Genomic DNA, 19,947 nt, shown 5'->3' with positions numbered 1-19,947 from the left:
AGTTTGTTAATATTAATACTGCCGTGATTCGTATTTTTGTGCCATTAAGCTTTGTTTGCCTTTCAGATTATTTCCTTAGGACTGATTCCAAGTGAAACCACTAGGTCAAAGGCGTGCACATTTTTTAGTATTTTGTTTTAGGATTCTTTTTGGTCAAATTTTATTTTATGTTGCCAAGACTATATTCTTGTCTTCTTTTTTTAAAATGGATTTCCCCCCTAATTATAAAAGAAATACTTACTCAATGCAAATAATTCAGATAAGAAAAGGAAAATTACCAGGCAAATTCACTACGTATAACTGCTGTTAACATCTTTCCTTCCAAACTTTTCCTGTATGCTTAAACACACACACACACTCTCACACACATTCACTTCTAACTTACTTCCCTTAACATATCATGAGTGTGTTCCTAATAATTTAATGGAGGACCAGATTTTTTAATTTGGCTGCACAAGACACCACTGTATGGAGACATACTTCATGGAAAACCACGTTTAGACATTTTTAAGATTCTTGACACATATTGCCAAAATACTTTCTAACAGCTTAGATAATAATCCTTACTCCCACGATCAGTGTATGATGAACCTTCTCAAGACCAGTGAGAACCATTTGTAGTGTCTGACTTTTCGTACCAAGGCATTTTTAGCAAAGCGTAATGCCAAGAGTATTTACCAGTAAGTTTGATGGTTTAGTCTGTTTTCATGAAAGAATGGAAAATAATCATGGCAGCTTACCCAACATGGAAGCAGGATTACTTCTGAGAAATATGTTGGGAGGGTGTTGGAGAAGGGAGCCTAGAGAACCGTGGATATGATTATGGTCACCTATGGTCACATCTCTGAATTCCGATGGGGGTTTATTTACTGTAATGTAGCATATCTTTGGGGAACATTGCATACGGATACTAGCAATTAACTCAATCTAAGAATCACAATTCTTGCAATTAATAGAGTGCTGGTCCAACATTCTAATGACAAACTCTCCCCAAAACACCAGTGAAACCGGAGGTGGGGAGGCTCCTAATTGGGCAGGACTTTCCACATAGACCAAGGATTAAGATGTTGAGGGTCAGATGGGGGATGCACAGATCTCTGCTGTGTTACCTGGGCCAAAGTCATGTCACATACAGTGGTGCTCACCTGTGATAGGGAAGCATCATTTGCTCTGTCTTTGAGAACTGAGGGACAATGAGACCTCTGCTCACATCGCCACAGGATGCCAGGGACCTCAGTGAGCTGCTCCTGCTGGTACTTGGGGCCTGGTACTTGTCCTTCCTAAGTACAACCTCTGTCCCTAAAGCCCAGTGCATTGAGCCTCCCCAGAAGGGGATCTTGGGAGCTGGAGTGCAGCCCGAGGAATTGTTGGGACTTGGGAGCTCTAGAGGTGTCTTCTCCCTGGCTCACTCAAAGCTCTGGAAGGCTGAATTTGGTTTGTGAACTTTTTGATCTTGCTCATTTTCCAAGAAGCATCCACAGAAGAAAACACTATTCTTCAAAAGGAACAGAGTACACTCGTGCCCTGGTTATGATTTGAACACTCCTAGCTAAGATCTTGAGGGTCAGTGAATTGTTGGAGTTGCAAGCCTTGGCCTTGCCGCCTTCCCTGGGCTTCTGGGGAAGGAGGGACAGGTGCCACGTGGCAGCACTCTGGGGCCAGAAGCATTGCTAATCACGCTGTCGGGAGCGAAGGCTTCCTGTGGCCTTTCTCACCCTGTTTTGCAGGAAAGGAGCAGGTAGACTGAGGAAAGAATGCTCTACAGAGCAGTAGCCAATGGAGCAGGAGGTGGAGGCCTCCTAATTACTTTGCATACAAACTAACGATTGAGATGTGAGGGTCAGACGGGGTGACCCTCAGCTTGGGTGTCATTGATCAAGAGAGGGCTGGCAGAACAGATGGACTCATTTTGATTTGCAAGCCAGGGTGTCTCTGTGTGGGTCTCTGTCCCTCTGCCCCTTGGCCCCCACCCCTGCCCACCCCCTGTGTCTTGCCTTCTCCAGCACGTGGGCCGCGGTGAGACCTAGCTCCAGAGCTGGCACGGGCCCTGGGCGATCGCGTCCTCTCTGAGCCTGAGTTTTCTCCACCTTATGAAAATCGAAGTGTACAATCCACAATGCTGACGTGGGGATCAGATGAGTCAGGTGACAGGAAAGAGTCTTGCAGAGAGCCGCACACAGGCAGCACTCGGTAGAACTGGCCATTTTGATCCTAAAGTCTTCAAGTGGAAGCGGCTCTAGGGTGCTTAGCGTATTGGTCCCTCGAGGTCACTGCTCAGCCGGGAGGCTCACTCGTTCACGGACTGGCGTGAGGAGGCTTTGGTGTGACTGCAAGCTCCCGGAGGGCTTTTCCAGAGCCTGGAACGGTGCCAGTGCTCCATCAGTGCCTGTTGCAGGAAGGCAGGCAGGCTGAACAGGTGAATGAATGAACCGGCTTGAATAGCACTGGACATTTGCAGAGCACTGTTAGCTTGTGCCGCGTGCTACCTGCATGGTGTCTCCGATTCTCATGGGACTGCCTCTGTGTATCTGGAAGGCTGTTCCCCTTTTCCTCCCTTTCTTCCCTCCCCTTAACTCCTTCCTTCCTCCTCCTCCCTCTTTAGCCGCACTCTCCCTAGGTTCCCACCTGGTGAATTCCTACTCATCCTTCAAAGCCCGTTTCAGAACTCACCTCCTCTGAAAGTTTGCCCGCTCCCTTGGACAGAGGTAGGTGTTTCCTGCCGGGGGCTTCCCAGCCTCCCTATGGCACTGCTCCCCTCAAGCCCGGAAGCTTCTGGGTAGAGATTCGGTCTCGCCTGTGTCTGTATCTGGAGTGCCTTGTCCAGGGCCTTCATCTCAAAGGGGTGTCCTATGTGTTAGCGAACGGCAGAATGTCACAGAGTAACTGGCTTCCTTAAGCAGGTTGCTATCATTTTATACTTGAGCCCACACCTGGGATTCACGAAAGCTTTCCCAAAGACCTGAAACTGCAAATAAGAAACATGGCAGATGGCTCTGCTCTGTTGTTAGTTTCCAGGGGCTTCTAGAGGATTGGCAGCCTTCGGGAACCCACATCAGCACCAGAAGACAATGGAGCAACGTACTGAGAAATTGCCAAGAAGAAAATCAAATAAAGGAATGCAAATCTCTCTAACCAGAGACCCAGCACACGAAATGTGCCCCTAAAGGGAGTTTATCCTCCAGAAATAATATGAAAATCACCAGGATAAAGTACCAGGCTTTGCAAAATTGTTCTTGCCAGTGGTACCTCCCTGGCAGCCAGGCTGCAGGCCACGAGTAGAATGTCACCCTCTGTAAGGAGCTCTTCTCCACTTTTGCTATCAGGAACGTCTGTGCTGTCACCAAATGTTGGTTGGCTCTAAAGACAGAAAGTGAAGAGAGGTTCCTTCCTGCCGAGGAGGCAGTGTCCGGGGAGGAGGCCCAGGGGAACTGTCAGGCTCTAAGATATCTGCTGGAGGCACCTTGCTTCCAGAGGGGTACTCCATCGTCTCGGGAAGGCAAAGCCTTCTTAGGGGCCATGACATCTGAGTGAAATTTGGAAGCATTGATAGGGCTTCGCTGGGTGACAAGGAGGAAGAGCACAAGCATAGGTCAAGCGTCTACTGGTCCCTAGAAAAGTCAGTCCAAGGGGCTCTGTCGGCACTGAGGGCTTTCTTGCTGTGTTGCTCTCCTCTGGAGTCCCCAGTGGCTCCCCAGTTCAGTACTACCACGCTTCGGACAAGCGCCTCGTGCAGGTTTTCAAGACTATCCACAGTACCATCGCCTCCCTGCATCCTCTGCCATCTCTTCCGGGCTCCAACCCTGGACGTTTGCTTCTTGTCTGGAAAGCTCTTCTCCCTCTCAGCTTCCTGCTCTGTCTTCCATACGCAAATATGAATTTCGTCATGGTCAGCATGGCAGTCCCTTCAGCATCCAGCTCAGGGCGTGCTCTGGAAGCTTGGGTTCCTTGGAGACATCTCTCCAGTTGGGTCGAGTGCTGCTCCGGGGCGAGGCAGCGACCTCCCCTTTGCTGGGGGAGCAGTGGGCACCGAGGCACCCCCAGGACTCCCTTCCTGAATGGGAGGAATGAGCTAATGGCTCTCTGATTGCTGTTTGCCCTTACTCAGGGGGACACCTCCAGGGAGGGACTCCTGCTTCAGAGTTCCCCACAGCTGTGTTCTAAAGGAGATTTCCAGATGGACTCTTATGCAAGCACACAAACCCAAGCTCCTTCCTCATTCACGCGTTCATTCAAACTCCAAACATACCTGGAGCATTTGCTGGTGCTTGGGTGAAAAAGGGCAGTCACAGGCTCTGTTCTGGGGGGCTTCTGGCCAGAGGGATAGGAGCTGGCCACAGGTAGAGAGAGCCTGAGAGCTAGCCCCGGGGAGGGAGGGAGCTTGGCTCGGGGAGAAAGGCGGTCAGGAAGGAATGCAGTCATGGCAGCATTGGCATCAAGTCTGGGTAAATGGCTCAAATCAGACACATGGCAAATATGCACATGTCCATGTGAGCATCATGGGTTTTTACTCTTTGTGTGTGTGTGTGTGTGTGTGTGTGTGTGTGTGTGTGGATAGTGAATATGGAAGAATGTATATGTGTGTTTACATGTGAGTGTGTGTATGTGTATGAGTATGTATGCTGTTTATATATGTGTGTATTGTGCATATATGTCAATGTGTATATAGGCACACCTGTGGGTTTACACGTATATACATACATGAACACATGTGCTTATGTACGTATGCACAAGCATGCATGTGTTATGTGCACTCACACATGTGTTTGTATGAATGCATGTGTACGTGCATATGTGTGAGTGTGCACAGGATGAGAATGGAGATCAGCTGGTCGTCATTTTGGGCTTCCAGGGAGAACAGATGGAGGGGCATAGCTGAGCTCGTTCATCCTTGGAGACCACCTGAGGAGTCAGGACTGGATCTGTGGGTCCTGGGGAGTCACTGAAAGCTCTGAGCAAGGCAGTGACATGGCCAAGCATGTCCAATGCCCCGACTCTGTCCGGTCCTGCTGACCGGGAACAGCTACGGGCAGGTGCGTTTCAGGAGACGAGGGCAAGAGCAAGAAGTCCGGTAACCAGTGTCCAGTGTAGGAGGAACTTTGACCAAGAGGCTTGAAACAAAGAAGGAAGGTTTGCCCCTGAACTCCACTTATTCCTTCTGCTCTTTCCATTCCCACGATTTCTTATTAAGCGACTGGAGACACCAGACAATGCCCTCACTGCTGTGCGGCTGCCTGGGGGCACTCCCGCAGCATCAAGGCCTCTGTGCTCAGGTGACCCTGGTGCTGGGGGTGGGGTGGCCCCCCACGGAGGCCTGAAACATCTGGATCGCGCTGGGGAACCCACCACAGGGCTCTTTAAAAGAAATAAAATAAGGGTCTGGATTTCGAACAAACTCTTTTTGTGGGAATACTTTTTACATTCCCAAGTATTTGTGGGTTCAACTCTGCACACAATTAATTGTACTTACAAATGCCTCCTTGAGGGCATAATTAGTCACCAGCAACTCATTCTAAAGGCGCCAGAGGCTAATTGTACCCCCAAGTGAGAAGTTTCAGGTGTAATTAATTATTCTTTAATTATTAAATTTACTATTCATTGGTTGGATGCACAAAGTTGTGCTCAGATGAACTTGCTGGCACAAGGCGGGCTGGAATGGAGAGGTCCACGCCACCCTGGGAGCAAACCTCCGCCAAGGGCCTGCTGGCTGCCTAGCTCAGCGTGGGAAATTCCTTAAGTGACAGTAACGAGCCAGAGGAATTGGGCAGACAGTGGGAGGGTGGCCCAGAAAGCCCGTGGCCCTGGGCCCCTGGGTCAGGTGTAGTGAAAGGGCCAGAGCTTGAAGTCAGTGAAGACTTCGGCAGGGTGACCTGGGCAGATCGCGTCCCTCTGTGCACCTTACCTGTAGAATGGAATGCAGTGCTGACCCATCTCCCTTGCTGTGCAGATGGAAGGAGGCTGTGTCTGAACGTACTTAGCACGGACACAGGCCCCGTGGAAAGGGTCTGCAGCAGACATCAGCCTCTTTTAGAAGTGGTATTGTGAGGTGACCACCAAAAAGTTCTCAAGAACCTGACTTAGCAGTTTTGAAATCCAGAGACACACATCAGCTCTGTAACCTTGGACAGGCTCCCTGGGCCTCAGTTTCCTCATCTGAAAACTGGGAATTCATTACAGCACAAAAGCAAAATACTTTATGGGGTTGTGAAGATTGAATGGGCTAGCACACACAAAGCATTTAGGACCAGGCCTGCCACAGTAAACATTATGAAGCATTTGCTATCTTGTCTTTTGTACCTTTCCATGACCACGAACCTGTTTTCAACAGCAAAACCACTGCACAAATGGTAACCCGTTGACTTCGTTTCAAATGCTCTGTATTTATGCTGGGGCCTGACTCTGAGAATATCTGTCTTTTGTAGCCAAGACAGGAGGAGCTGCATTAAAATGTTCAAAGTGGTTATTTACAGCTGCATAATGAAATGAAGGGTGGTCATTTTCTTCTTGATCTTTTCCAGTATTTTTCATTTAAAAAATTTTTTTCTTGTTTTTAATTTTAAAATGTGCTTTGTTATAACAAAGACAAGAGAGTCATGCGTATGCTTCCAGGTGGTGATGTGCATCCTTCTGCAAACTGATCTATGTGTCTGCCCCTAGCTGTCCTTCCAGGCAAGTCTTGTCCCAGCACTTCCGGCCCTGCCCTCCATGCCTACCTTCCAGCCGTCAGCGGCTTTTTCTCTCCTGGCTACCTAGGTTTTCTGTCTGCCTGGATGGCACAGGCACACACTCTCTGCCTCCTGGTTTGTCCTGGCCTGACCATCATTCCCTATGAAATTGAACTGCCTGAGGCCAGGATCTCCCTGAGATCCTGGTACTGAGATCCCGGTATGGAGCACAGGGAGAGTGGCTCCCACCAAGATCTCAGCCCATGACACCCTGCACCTCAGAGCTAGGAATCCCCTTCATTTGATCTGATGTTTTCTTAGGACAAAAATTCAGAGCAGCACAGAGAATAATCATCAACACCCATACACCCAATACTGTAGCATCACATACCTGCCTCAGGTCTAGTTTTTGTAAATAAAACATTGCAAATTCAGTTGAAATCTCCTTCGTGCCCCTCCCCAGAGGTGGCCACTGACACATACTTGGTGTGTATCTTCCCCATTTCAATAGTTTTGCTACATATGTTTGAATCTGTAAACAATTTACAGTGTTTTGTGTTCTTTGAAAATGTACACAGATGCTATCATCTTGCAACACGATTTTCCCTTCAGCTGTCTGTCTCTGAGACCTGTCCACAGTGATGCACGTGGATCCAAGTCTGCAGATGGATGAGGTGGCTGAGACCCTGGGTACTGAGCTGTCCAAGAACAGCCTCTGCATTCCACCAGGAAGCTCTGCCCGCAAGCAACAGAAGCCGACACCCTGCTAACTGAAGCTGAATATGAGAACCAGGTTTAGGAACAGACAGGAAGAGGGCAGTCCTGGGAATCTGGATGGCAAGAACTAACCCAGCACCTTATCATGAAGCTGCTAGAATGGATGCCCTCCCTGACTGGTCCCCCCCACTTTTTTTTTCCGACATAGAGTCTCGCTCAGTCACCTGGGCTGGAGTGCAGTGGCATGATCTCGGCTCACTGCATCCTCCACCTCCCAGGTTTAAGCAATTTTCCTGCCTCAGCCTTCCGAGTAGCTGGGATTACAGGTGCGTGCCACCATGGCTGGCTAAGTTTTGTATTTTCGGGCGTGAGCCACCGCGCCTGGCCAACTGGTGCTTTTCGTCCTTTTGCCGCTTCACTCAAGATTCAAGTTCAAAAAATTTTGCTCAAACCGGCTGAAGCAAAGACAATATGTGGCTCACATAACTTAAAAAAGCAAAAACAAAAACAAAACGCAGTGTCCAACATCCAGGGCAACTTCAGGGCTCAGATGACATCACCAGGACCCGGTCTCTCCCAGTTTCTCACTGTGCGCTGTGTTCTCCCTCGTGCTAGCAGGATGGCGCCTGCAGTTCCAGCCTTCCGAGCTCCCAGCTTTGCTAAAGAAGAGGGCCAGCTTCCCTCCCAGCCTTCCCGGGAGAGGACGCACTGCATCTCCTCTGCTCTGACTGGGTCAGGTATTCATTTCTGAACCAATTACTGTGGCCAAAGGAATGCAGTAGTCTCACTGGCTAACACTGGTTCGCATGGTCTCCCGCAGGAGTCTGACCTGAGTGCAGCTCGGGACTGAGAGTTGGGGAATAGTTTCCTAGAAGGAAATTGGTGGTTTTACCCAAATAAGGGGAATGGATGCCCAGTTGGCCAGAAAAACAACAAATGCCCACTCTGACGAGCAAACAGATAAACAAGAGAAGAGATATAAAAATAGGCCGGGTGCGGTGGCCCATGCCTGTAATCTCAGCACTTTGGGAAGTTGAGGTGAGTAGATCACCGAGGTAAGGAGTTCGAGAGCAGCCTGGCCAACATAGTGAAACCTTTTCTCTACTAAAAGTACAAAAATTAGCAAGGTGTGGTGGCAAGGGCCTGTAATCCCACTTACTAGGAAGGCTAAGGCAGGAGAATTACTTGAACCAGAAGGCGGGGGTTGCAGTGAGCCAAGATCATGCCGCTGTACTTTGGCCTGGGCAACAGAGCAAGACCCTGTCACAAAAAAATCAATAAAATAAAACGGGGCAGCAGGCCGATCATCACAGGACTCAACAGACCCTGAGCTGAGAGAGGGGAGGACCAAGAAGCAAGTGCTGGTGGCAGTGTGATGGCTGTCACCCAGGCAGGAGTGCAATGGCACGACCTCTGCTCACTGCAAACTCTGCCTCCTGGGTTCAAGTGATTCTCCTGTCTCAGCCTCCCGAGTGATGGGATTACAGGCATGCACCACCACACCCGGCTGTAGTATTTAGTATTTTGAGTAGAGATGGGGTTTTGCCATGTTGGCTGGGCTGGTCTTGAACTCCTGACCTCAAGTGATCCACCTGCCTCAGCCTCCCAAAGTGCTGGGATTACAGGCGTGAGCCACCACACCTGGCCCTGCAGCTGTCTTAAAAACAAAAAACGTTGGTGCCAGTTCATGTGGCTTGCCTGCACCCCCAGTGATGGAGTAGGTGGGTCTGTGAGGTGCCCAGTGTGCTCCCTTCCATCTTCCTGCCCATCCATCACTGTCAGATGACTAACTTCAACCACATACTACATTTTCCTGGGATTATCCCCTCAAATGAATTATATGAATAATAAAGTTTCAATATTTTTCATTTAGCAATTAATCTTAGTGAGCACAAAACTTCATTTAAAGTGCTGGTGCAGAAGCTGGAACCTATTAATCAGAGTGGTGAAGGAGCCAGCTGGGTGCAGAATAAACCCAGGCGGTGAAATGCGGGCACTTCTCAAAAACCAGGGGATCCTCTCCAGTGTAAGGACGTGTCACATTTGAGGCACAGCATCACCAGACAGCGATGTCGGCCTGGCTGGTAGGGCCTTTCATTTTAGATTCTGTGTGGGGAAAACCTCCTGACTGGGTTTAACATTCATGAGCAGTGTTCACCGGAGGAAAGACATGATCGAAAAAATAGTTCATAAACCCCAACCAGTCATTATTAGAATGGCAAAAACACAATACTTATGCACAGATAGTTTACGTTAAATTAAAAACCATAACTTATCTCTGAGACACTCCATTTAGTACATCTGAGGTTAAATATGGTTCATAGCAGCTCTTTCAATTAAATTGTTCCTCCTTCGCTCTAGTAAACTATATTAAACATAATTTCCTGAAAAGTAACAGAGAATCATTACTCTGTTTGCGAATTGATACCATGTTATTGAAAACAGGAAAAATTTGCAGGATTATCTCAGATTACTGTATTTTTATAGAGAATCTGATATTGGCAAGGAAGATACCGTGAAAACCCAGGTTTCTGGCTTTCCAATTAAGGACGGGGTAGGACTGGGGCGGGGGAGGGGAGCCGGGGTATGGAGGCATCAGAGCCAGTGGGCAGGACCTGATGGGAAATCCCAAGGCTGATCCTGGGAAACCAGGAAAGAGGTTTCCTAGAGTCCTATGTCATTCTATTATCACCCCAATGTCCTCACAGCTGGAGAGCTCTGAATGGCCACACTGCTGGTTGATTTTGAGTTGTTTATGTTTGACGGTATGGTTGTCATTCCACTCATGTCACTGACTTTACAGCCTTAGCTGGCTTTTATCTTTGCCCGTCCGATCGGACAAGCCTGTTAACATTTACATGAAGCTGGGCTGTCTCTTACCTCTGCTCCCTGAGTCTCAGTCACAGTGTTATTTCAAATTCATAAAGCCCCAAAATGTCTTCTCCAGGTTTGATGCAGCTCAAGTGAAGCACGTGGTTTGCAAGAATGTCACACGGGCCTGGGGCTTGACTGTCATCCTCCAGTGATTTGGCTAGGGGAGGACTGAAAGGCAAAGCCCGGATGAAGCTTTGGTCATGTGCAGAGAAGAGGCTGAGTCTCTGGGAACCAGGTGCAGCTGTAAGTCAAAGCCATCTGTCCACGGCAGTAGGGTGCAATGTCAGGCCTGCCAGGAATGCATATCACCCATGGGAATGGTCCAGAGACCGAGAGGAAACTGTACATGTAGAGGAGGTGTGTAGTGAGCCCGCCTTTGAGTGGAGAAATAGAGCATTGCTACCCGCTGCTCTGGCCGTAGTGGAGTCATTTGTATACCATAGCATGCGGTCGACAGCATCTCAAGTTATACCAAGAACCTGCAAGAATGTTCATCGTGCATGTCGTCTCTTAGAGCCACCCACTCCACCCATGAAACATTGCTCTCACCCTAGAGGTGTTTTTGCCCTGCTGGGAACAGTGAGAGATGACCTATAGGCCTGGGGGGCTGGGGCACTATTTAGAAAAACACCACTTGGTCAGGATGGTGGGGCAGTCCTTGACTCGTGGTCACCCCAGGCCTGTCCCACCAAGCATACAGCTTTTCCCAACTCGGCTCCAGGCCCCCACCAGGACGTCAGGTGCATGGTGTGTGCCTGGCACGAATGAGTAGATGGTGAGAAGCATTGCAGTTCCACAGGCGGAAACTGCCTTCCAAAAGACAGGAGCAATTTGCCTTCCAACACTGAATCCATTTCCCCAAACTCTTGCCAATGTCTGACGTTATTAAATTAAAAATTTGGGCTAATCCAGTGAGTAAAAAAGGTATCATTGCTGTTTTAACTTGCTTTTTCCTGATTACTAGTGAGGTGCAGCAACTTTTCCTATGCTTGTTGCCCATGCGTATTTCTTCCTCTGTGAATTGCCTGTTGTATTCTTTGCCCATTTTTCTATTGGGTTGTTCGTCTTTTTATTATTAAATTGAAACATTTCTTCATATAATCTGCTTATTAACACCTTGTCTGTGATATATGTTACAACCGTTTTCTTGCAGTTTCCTTCTTTTAACTTAGCTTACGATATCTGTATTTTTAAGTTTTTTAGAGATGGATGTCTCGCCCTGTTGCCCAGGCTGGGTTGCAGTGGCACAATCACAGTTCACTGCAGCCTCGAACTTGTGGGCTTAAGTGATCTTCCTGCTTCAGCCTTCTGAGTAGTAGCTGGAATGACAGGTGTGTGCCACCAAGCTCGGCTAATTAAAACATTATTTTTCGTTTTTTTTTTTTTTTAAGATGGAGTCTTGCTGTGTCGCCCAGGCTGGAGTGCGGTGGCGTGATCTCGGCTCACCACTACCTCTGCCTCCTGGCTTCAAGGGATTCTCCTGCTTTAGCCTCCTGAGTAGCTGGTGTTACAGGCGTGCACCACCATGCCCAGCTATGTTTTGTATTTTTAGTAGAGATGGGGTTTCACTGTGTTGGTCAGGCTTGTCTCAAACTCCTGACATCATGATCCACCTGCCTTGGCCTCCCAAAGTGCTGGGAATACAGACGCGAGCCACTGCACCCGGCCCATTTTTTTTCTTTCATAGAGATGGGGTCTTGCTTTGTTTCCCAGCCTGGACTGGAACTCCTGGCACATTTTTTTTTTTTTTCTCCTACGGAAATACTCATGTATGCATAAGAAGCCGAGACAAGGATGCCCACTGCAGCACTGTTTTTAATGTGAGACACTGGAGAAACCCATATGCTCATCAGTAAGGGACTGGTTAAACAAACCTGCAGCACATCCATACTAAGTACTGGGCCACAAAGCTGTAGAAAAAAGAAAAATGAGGCCAATATGTACACAGCGATTTGGAACATTCTGTAAAGCAACTTGCAAAAGATACATAGAGTATGATACCGTTTAAATTAATAAAAGCCCAGCAGATAAAAAAAAACTCAACTATATTTATATGATATTTTATATGCTTGTTATTTATATTTATACTTATATTTATGTATTTATTTGTTTTTTTGAGACAATGTCTCACTCTGTCGCCCAGGCTGGAGTGCAGTACGATCACAGCTCACTGTAGCCGGGCTCAGGCAATTCTCTTGCCTCAGTTTCTTGAGTAGCTGGGATTACAGGTGTGCACCACCACATCGAGCTAATTTTTAAAATATTTTATAGAGATGGGGTCTCCCTACATTGCCCAGGCTGGTCTTAAACTCCTGGGCTCAAGTGATCCTCCTGCCTTGGTCTCCCAAAGTGCTGGGATTACAGGCGTGAGCCACTGTGCCCAGCGGATGTTTTTATGTGTCTATTGATAAGTTCATAGAAATAAATCTGGAAAGATCCACACTGTACAAATGCCAGGAGTTACTTTGGAAAGGAGTCTAGAATTGGAAGTGAGGTCCTGAGGGGACTTGAGTTGTTTTATTTGTTTTTTACCTGTATTATTTGAATAGTTCATAATGAGACCATATTCCTATTTTATATGGTAATTGATACAGAAAAACTGCCTTGTAACATAGGCCCCCGCAGATCCTGTGAGGTCACACCCAGCAGGTCCAGGCCGCGCGCGCCTGGACCCACCTGTTTCATCTGCACTGAATCCACAGAGATAGTCCAGGGGAAGAGAGGAGGAGGAAGGAGAGTTGAAGCCATCAAGCAACCCCCAGGAGTCAAACCCCATGCTAGGGCATTCAACTCGAATTATCAGAGCTAAGTTCAAGTGCTGACCTTGTTATTACCTGTGTGACCTTAGGCAAGACAGCTGTTCAGCCTATTTGGGCTTCCAGTTCTGCATCTGTAAAATAAGGATGACATCACTTCCATCGTCTAATTTGTAGCAGACAGAATTCCAGATGCTAACACAACAGCTTCAAGGACCCACAGATCTAAGTAAGAGAATATAAAATGACTATGCAAATTGAGGGGGCCAGGATTGCTTTCTGACCATGTGAGTCACAGGGTAGGTGTTTAATAATCTTTCAAGGTACCTGTAAGATAGTGTCAGCTTTTCCCAGTGTGGCGCTGAGCGTTGGCAAAGGCCTGGAGGCTTCTTAGGGTTTTGTTTTCTCCATCTGTGCCTTTGAACCTTTGATGAAAAAGAGGCCTTCAGACAACTAAATAAAGTGACTGTTGATGCTGGCATGGCATTTACAGAGTTAAACCCAGAAAGGGAAGGAAGCTTCCAAATGGAGAAGACCCTCCAGGGGAAAAATGAAGATGAGAAGAGCCATCCATTAGGGGCCATGTCTTCCCTTTCTGAGACCATCTCTAACGCGATTCATCAGTGTCAAGGCCAGCAAGAAAGACCTGCAAGGATCAATTCCACTGTGCAAGATAAGTAGCTTAAAATAATTGTATATATGTAAAGGATTTGCCTTCTCATAATTGAAGAGAACAGAAGGAGACAGTCAAGAATATTTCAGGGAGAATGTCTTCACCCCATGTTGAGAGTCTGCAGATTGGTTAGTAGTTGGCAAAGAGCCAAGAAGCTTCATCAATCTCCAAAGTTTATTATGAATAACCCCCAAAGCTAATGGATCATTCTTAGCAAGAACATCATCCTGGTTACTTCCTCATTTTTATAAATTGATCTATAACATCGAAGCTGGGTCCTTGAGAGGGCTGCTCAGGCATTAATAATCAGTGAAGCCAGCAGAATTCTTTTATTTCCAAAAAGATCAAAGCAAACTGTCCTTGTTGAAGTTGGGGCAGGATCCTACCTGCTCAGACCCCATTCCCTGACCGCTACAGTGGCCCTGCAGTGGCCCCACAGGTACCTCCTAGGAACCCTAGGGCTCTGAAGAGCACAGTTTGAAACAACTGATCTAACCAAAGTCCCCCTTTTTGCAGATGAGGGAGTTGAGGACCTGAGACATGAGGTGACGTGACTGAGGTCATCCTCAAGGTACATGTGGCAGACATGATTGGTTGCTTACTCAGCAGCCATTGCCTGATTCCCTTTGTCTTGCTTGAAGGGCTCGTCTCACATTATAGGGGCTGAAAATGCTGGCTACTCACCTCTCCAGCCTCTCTTCCAGCTGCAGCGTGGCCACTGACTCAGTCCTGTCCAGTTCTGGAAAGGGTTTACTTCCCTGGCAAAAAGAACCCAGCAAGATGAAACTGGCTTTCTTTTTGATCCTCAACATGTTTGTGGTGAGAATGTGATGACTGGAGCTGCAGCAGCTATCTTACGGCCACGAGAACAAAGTTTGAGGTTGACTGCTAATTAGCTGGTGTCTAGCCAGGAAACAGGAACCACTCTAGGTATTTAAAACAGAGGAAATTAACGCAGTGATTGCTAACATAGATGATGGAAGACTGACAAGCCAAAGGGCAATGCCAAAGCACCTCCCCAGTCCTAATCGGAGGTCAGGAATCGCAGACGCTGTTAACACTCCTAGGGCTGGAGGGACAGAGGAGGAAGGAGTGAGCACCCAGAAGCTGGAGCTGGGATCTAAAGTCAAAGCTGAGAGTCTCTTCGAAGGAGCTGGGAGCATGAGGGTGGTGTCTGATGGGAGCTTGAACCACGTACAGCAGAGGTTCAATCACTGCCAGAGATGCCGCAGGAAGCAAACAGGGAGGGAGAGACATTCCCAACTCACCTCTGTCTGCCGTCCAATCCTCCATCAGTGGCTCCCATTGGCTGAACCTCCCTGGAATCCTGGGAACTGCAGTTCTCTGAAACAAGGCAGAGCAGGGAACAGGGCTGAGAGCAAATGAACATTTGACCCTACCCATCACACTAAGCATGGCATGGCAGAAAGACAGAGGGCTCTGTGTCTTTGGTGATGATCTTGTTCAAACATGGACCAGTCCGCACCTCACCGGTTGCTGGATATCTTCTGGGGAGAGGAAAAAATCTGAAGGTTGGGTGTGGTGGCTCGTACCTATAATTCCAGCGCTTTGGGAGGCTGATGTGCAAGGATCGTTTGAGCCCAGGAGTTTGAGGTTGCAGTGAGCTATGATCACACCACTGCATTACAGATGGGGCAACAGAGTGCAACCCTGTCTCTAAAAAAAATCTGAATTCATAAAGCGTCCTGGGCTTGGGCGTTTTGTTCTTGTAGTTGAATGGCCTCAGTGCTGCACCAGGTCTGAGTCAGGCCCGTGTCTTTCAGCTCCCAGTCCTGAGCCTCGGCCACTGCACCTGCAGACAGTAACAGAGGCCAGACACTGGAATCCTTGTGTACTCTGCGGGTGAAGGAGTTCACTCTGACAGAGCAGAGAAACAGAATGAGTCAGCAGCAGGGCCACATGCTCCCTGTTCTTCAACAGAAAAGCTGCTCTGAGTAACTCATGCACAGAGTGAGAGAACGAGGAAGGAGCTGGGCAGCCCCATGACCAGTCCCCAGGAACCACTGACATGGTTCCACGTCAATGGAGCGGTGGACAGAGGTGCCCACAGGGCTAAATCCCAGGTTTTTCCTGGGGACAATAGTGAAAACCAAGAGTTCAGCTGAATGAGTCACATGAGCCTGTGATTTTCACACTTGTTTAGACTCAGAATCCAACAAAACTTTGCTCAGAAGCCCAAGGTGAGGTTGGGAGCCCCAAGTATCCCCCTTCATCATGTCCCCCAGTCCTGTGGGTCTTCCCGGTGCTCTGGGGAGCAGTTTGAAAACAGCTGATCTCATCTCCCTAAGCCAGTTTATAAATCAGGAAACGGAGACTTTGATTCTGTGAGTTGGCTGCAGTGGCAGGAACCCTACTCAAGCTGGCCTAGGAGGTGGGGGATTTACTGGGATAGGCAGGGATGGAGCTGGCCCCAGGGCCTGGGGGCATTATCAGGCTGCCAGTTGTTCTGTCTCTCTTGCACCCCTCCTCACACCCACCCTTCCCCCCCACATCTGTTGGCTTTTCTGCATGCTGGTGTTGTCACCTTTTACTGCAGGCCAAATTCTCATTCACGGTCAAGAATGCGGCTGCTGGTATTTCTGGATTGGCTTTTCCTGTTTAGCCCCAGGACAGAATTCTGAATGCCTCTCTCCTGATTCCGGGATGAAGACTTCTGGAGACACACTTGGAGTCTCTGCCTATTGGCTTAGACCACTCCTGGCATCAGGGGAATGAGATATCTGATGGCCCAGCCTTAGCCATAAGCTCAGCCTGGGGCCTGGGAGGTTCATCCCAGAGAATATGCAGGCAGCCCAATCACTGCTCCTAAGAAAGGCCTGAGCATGGAGTGGGTCCCCAGGCTGTAGGAGCCCCCGTCAGAAAACCTGGCCTGAGCCCCAGTGGGGTCATGCACTTGTGCTGGCAGTCTTGGAATCCCTCCGGTCTTTGGTCCCATTAGCTATAAAACAGGAAGATCACTTCCCATCCCACAGGTTTCTGGTGATCATCAGCTAAGAAAAGAAGGCTAGGCATGCTGGCTCACACCTGTAACCCCAGCACTTTGGGAGGCTGAGGTAGGAGACCAGCCTGGGCAACTTAGTGAGACCCTGTCTCTACAAAAAATTTAAAAATAGCCCGGCATGGTGGTATACGCCTGTAGTCTCAGCCACTCAGGAGGCTGAGGTAGGAGGATTGCTTCAGCCCGGGAGCTCGAGGCTGCAGCAAGCTGTGATTGCACCACTATGCTCCAGTCTGGGTGACAGAGTGAGACTCTGTCTCAAACTAAACCAAACGACAAAGAAAAGAAGTTGAGGCCAGGTGTAGTTACTCACGCTTATAATGGCAGCACTTCGGGAGTCCAAGGCGGGAGGACTGCTTGAGCTCAGGGGTTTGAGACCAGCCTGGGTAACATAGTGACACCCTATCTCTACTGAAAATAAAAGAAGAATCAGTCGGGCATGGTGACGCAGGCCTGTGGTCCCAAGCTACTCAGGAGGCCAAGGTGGGAGGATCGCTTGAGTCCGGGATATTGAGGCTGCAGTGGACTGTGATTGCACCACTGCACTCCAACCTGGGTGATGGAGTGAGACTGTCTCAAAAAATAAAATAAAACAAAGGAAGTTGTGAAATGCTTAATAGCCAAATCAAGGAGGAGCACATACAGCTATGCCGTAGGTGAGATTTCAGAACAGGCCCTCCGGACACCCAGTCACGTGCTCTGGCTTCAGTGCCAGGAGACTTTCCCCTGCGGGAGCCCCCCCAGAACTCCCTTGGGGTATGCAGGGGGAGTGTTCAGGTCAGCCTCTTCCTCTCCAGGTGAAGCCCTCTCAGAACCCTGACTGACGTGCTCCTGGAAGTACCGTCCCCGGGGAATCAATTGCTGGTTTCTGGCATCTTTATTTCTGGGGGCTGTGATTCTTATTTGGTTAAATAACACATTTTAAAAAATTGTTGCTATTCCATACCGAAGCGTCCCATATGGTTAATTGGAAGTGTTCTCACCAATATTGCAGGCTGTAAAAACTAATGAGGTAAATGGAAAATTTATCAAGTGCCACAGTTAGAAATTAACTTATTGCTTGGTGCTGCACTCATGACTAATGAAGTCAGAGGGGGCTCTTCATACACGGAACGAGAACACAAAGGGTGGCCAAACTCGCTGGCCCTGATGACAAGGAAACTCCTGCTGCCTGCCCTTCCCCACCTCTCTCCCCACCGCCCCTCTGCCCCATATCAGATGAGTATAGCAAATGACCAGGCGTCCTAAGTCTCCATCGCCCACACACGGTACACACGTTCAATTATGTACCATATCAGCAACAGCGGCTAGCATGTATTGATGTTTGGCGCTCGGCAATTACACGCATTATCTCAAGTTCTTCTTACCTCAGGGAAGCGAGGCAGGTGCTATGATTACCCACCATTCACAGCCGAGGAAACAGGCTCAGAGAGATGAAGCGAGTTGTACAAGGTCACCCATTCCTAAGCAAGGGAGCTGGAATTCAAACCCAGGCCGGATCCCAGTGTCCACAGGCATTATACTTGCAGTACATGAATTCATTCATTTCCTCAAAGGTGCCGAAAGCCCAGGCAGGGCCATACTTCATGCACTCCTGGAGACGCCAGGGTGGGGTGGGGCAGTGATGGAGGATGTGGTTCCGTCCAGCTCTCTCTGCTCCTTGCTGGCCCTGGGATGGTGCTGGGCCTCTGGCTGCTCCTCCAGATTCTTCTACCTTCTGGATTCTACTTCATGTCCTGGAGGCTGACCTGTGTGGCCCATGTCGTGGACTCCCTGGACCTCTGCTTCTGGTTGAGCTTAGCTGGTGGGAGACACTGATCAGGGCTGGGAGACAGGAGGAGAGCGAGGAGGAGCGATCTTTCTTCAGCTCCCTCCCTGCTGGCTGTCAGGGACCAGCTGCATCTTTCACTGAACATCATAACTCCTTCTCTCACCCCTTACTCCTGCAGGCCAGGAATGGGCAGAGTCCCCTGCTGTCACTAGCCCCAGGAGAACGTCCCATCCCTTCCTGGTTTCCTTAAACCTTGCTTCCACTTCTGTGAATTCCCCCTTCAACAAACGCCTCTCAAATGATGACTGAGTGGTATCTCTTCGCTGCTGGGACTCTGATAGAGCCACAGGGTGGTTTGCTCAGGTGATTTGCTTGGGCCTCGGTGCCCTCACCTGTTAATTGGGGGTAATAATGAGCTGTCAAGTGGATTATAGGAACCAGGTGTGAAGTGCTTAGAACAATGCTCAGCACTTAGTAGATACTCAATAAATGCCAGCTTTTTGAAAAAAAATTAATTCAGGTTCCAGGATACATGTGTAGAACGTGTAGGTTTGTTACATAGGTAAACGTGTGCCCTGGTGGTTTGCTGCACCCATCAACCCATCACTTAGGTATTAAGCCCCGCACACACTAGCTATTAGCCCTGTTGCTTGCTCTCCCTCCCTCCGGCCAGCTTTTCGTATTGTGAGAACAGGGTCCTTCTTTAAGGACCAAGTGCACTGATTTTCAAACCTGAGAATCCATGGACTCACCTGAGATGCTGGCTAGATGTGCAGGGTCCAGCTCCGGCCTTTGGGCCCAGGACAAGCCCTGCAGGTGACTCTGGTGAGACCCCGTAGACAGATTCCAGCCACACCAGAAGGATGCATCCTAGAGGGAAGGAACATGGGGCAGGCAGGCACCTTTCTCAGGTGGGGAGGCTGGACAGGAAAGGCTTTCTGCGGGGGCTGCCATTGGACCCGGACCTAAGTGGAAGCTGGTGGAGCAAGGTTGTCTAGGTCTAGAACTGGTCTGGAGGTGACAGCCATTTGGCATATCAGGGACAGCCAGAAATTTGGGGTGGCAGGAGGTGGTGAGAGACGGGGCTCTCTGGTAGGCCCTCCACAGGACTGTAGCTCAGATGTCATCTCTTGGTGAGGAGTCCCTGCAGGCCCTTGACCTTGCCGGCCTGGCCTTTCCTACCAAGCACCTCCTCCACCCCTTTCCTCACACAGCCAAGCAGGACTGGCCGCTGATCCTGGAGTGTCCCTTCCTGCCTTTGACCCTTCATTTAGAGGGCTCGCTCCAGCTGCAGCTCCATCCCTCTTCACCGTGAGAGCCTCCTCGCCCCTTTGGCCCCACTGCAAATGCTGCTTTCTCCAGGAAAACTCTGATTAAACGTGTTGGAAAGACCTATTCTACTTTTAAAATTCTATAGTGTAGGATTTCTTTTCCTTTTCTTTCTTTCCCTTCCTTCCTTCCTTCCTTCCTTCCTT

This window comes from Cebus imitator, unplaced genomic scaffold, assembly GCF_001604975.1.
Source record: "Cebus imitator isolate Cc_AM_T3 unplaced genomic scaffold, Cebus_imitator-1.0 Scaffold235, whole genome shotgun sequence".
Classification (NCBI taxonomy): Eukaryota; Metazoa; Chordata; class Mammalia; order Primates; family Cebidae; genus Cebus; species Cebus imitator.
The sequence above is the reverse complement of the archived record's forward strand: the minus strand, read 5'-3'. Positions refer to the sequence as shown.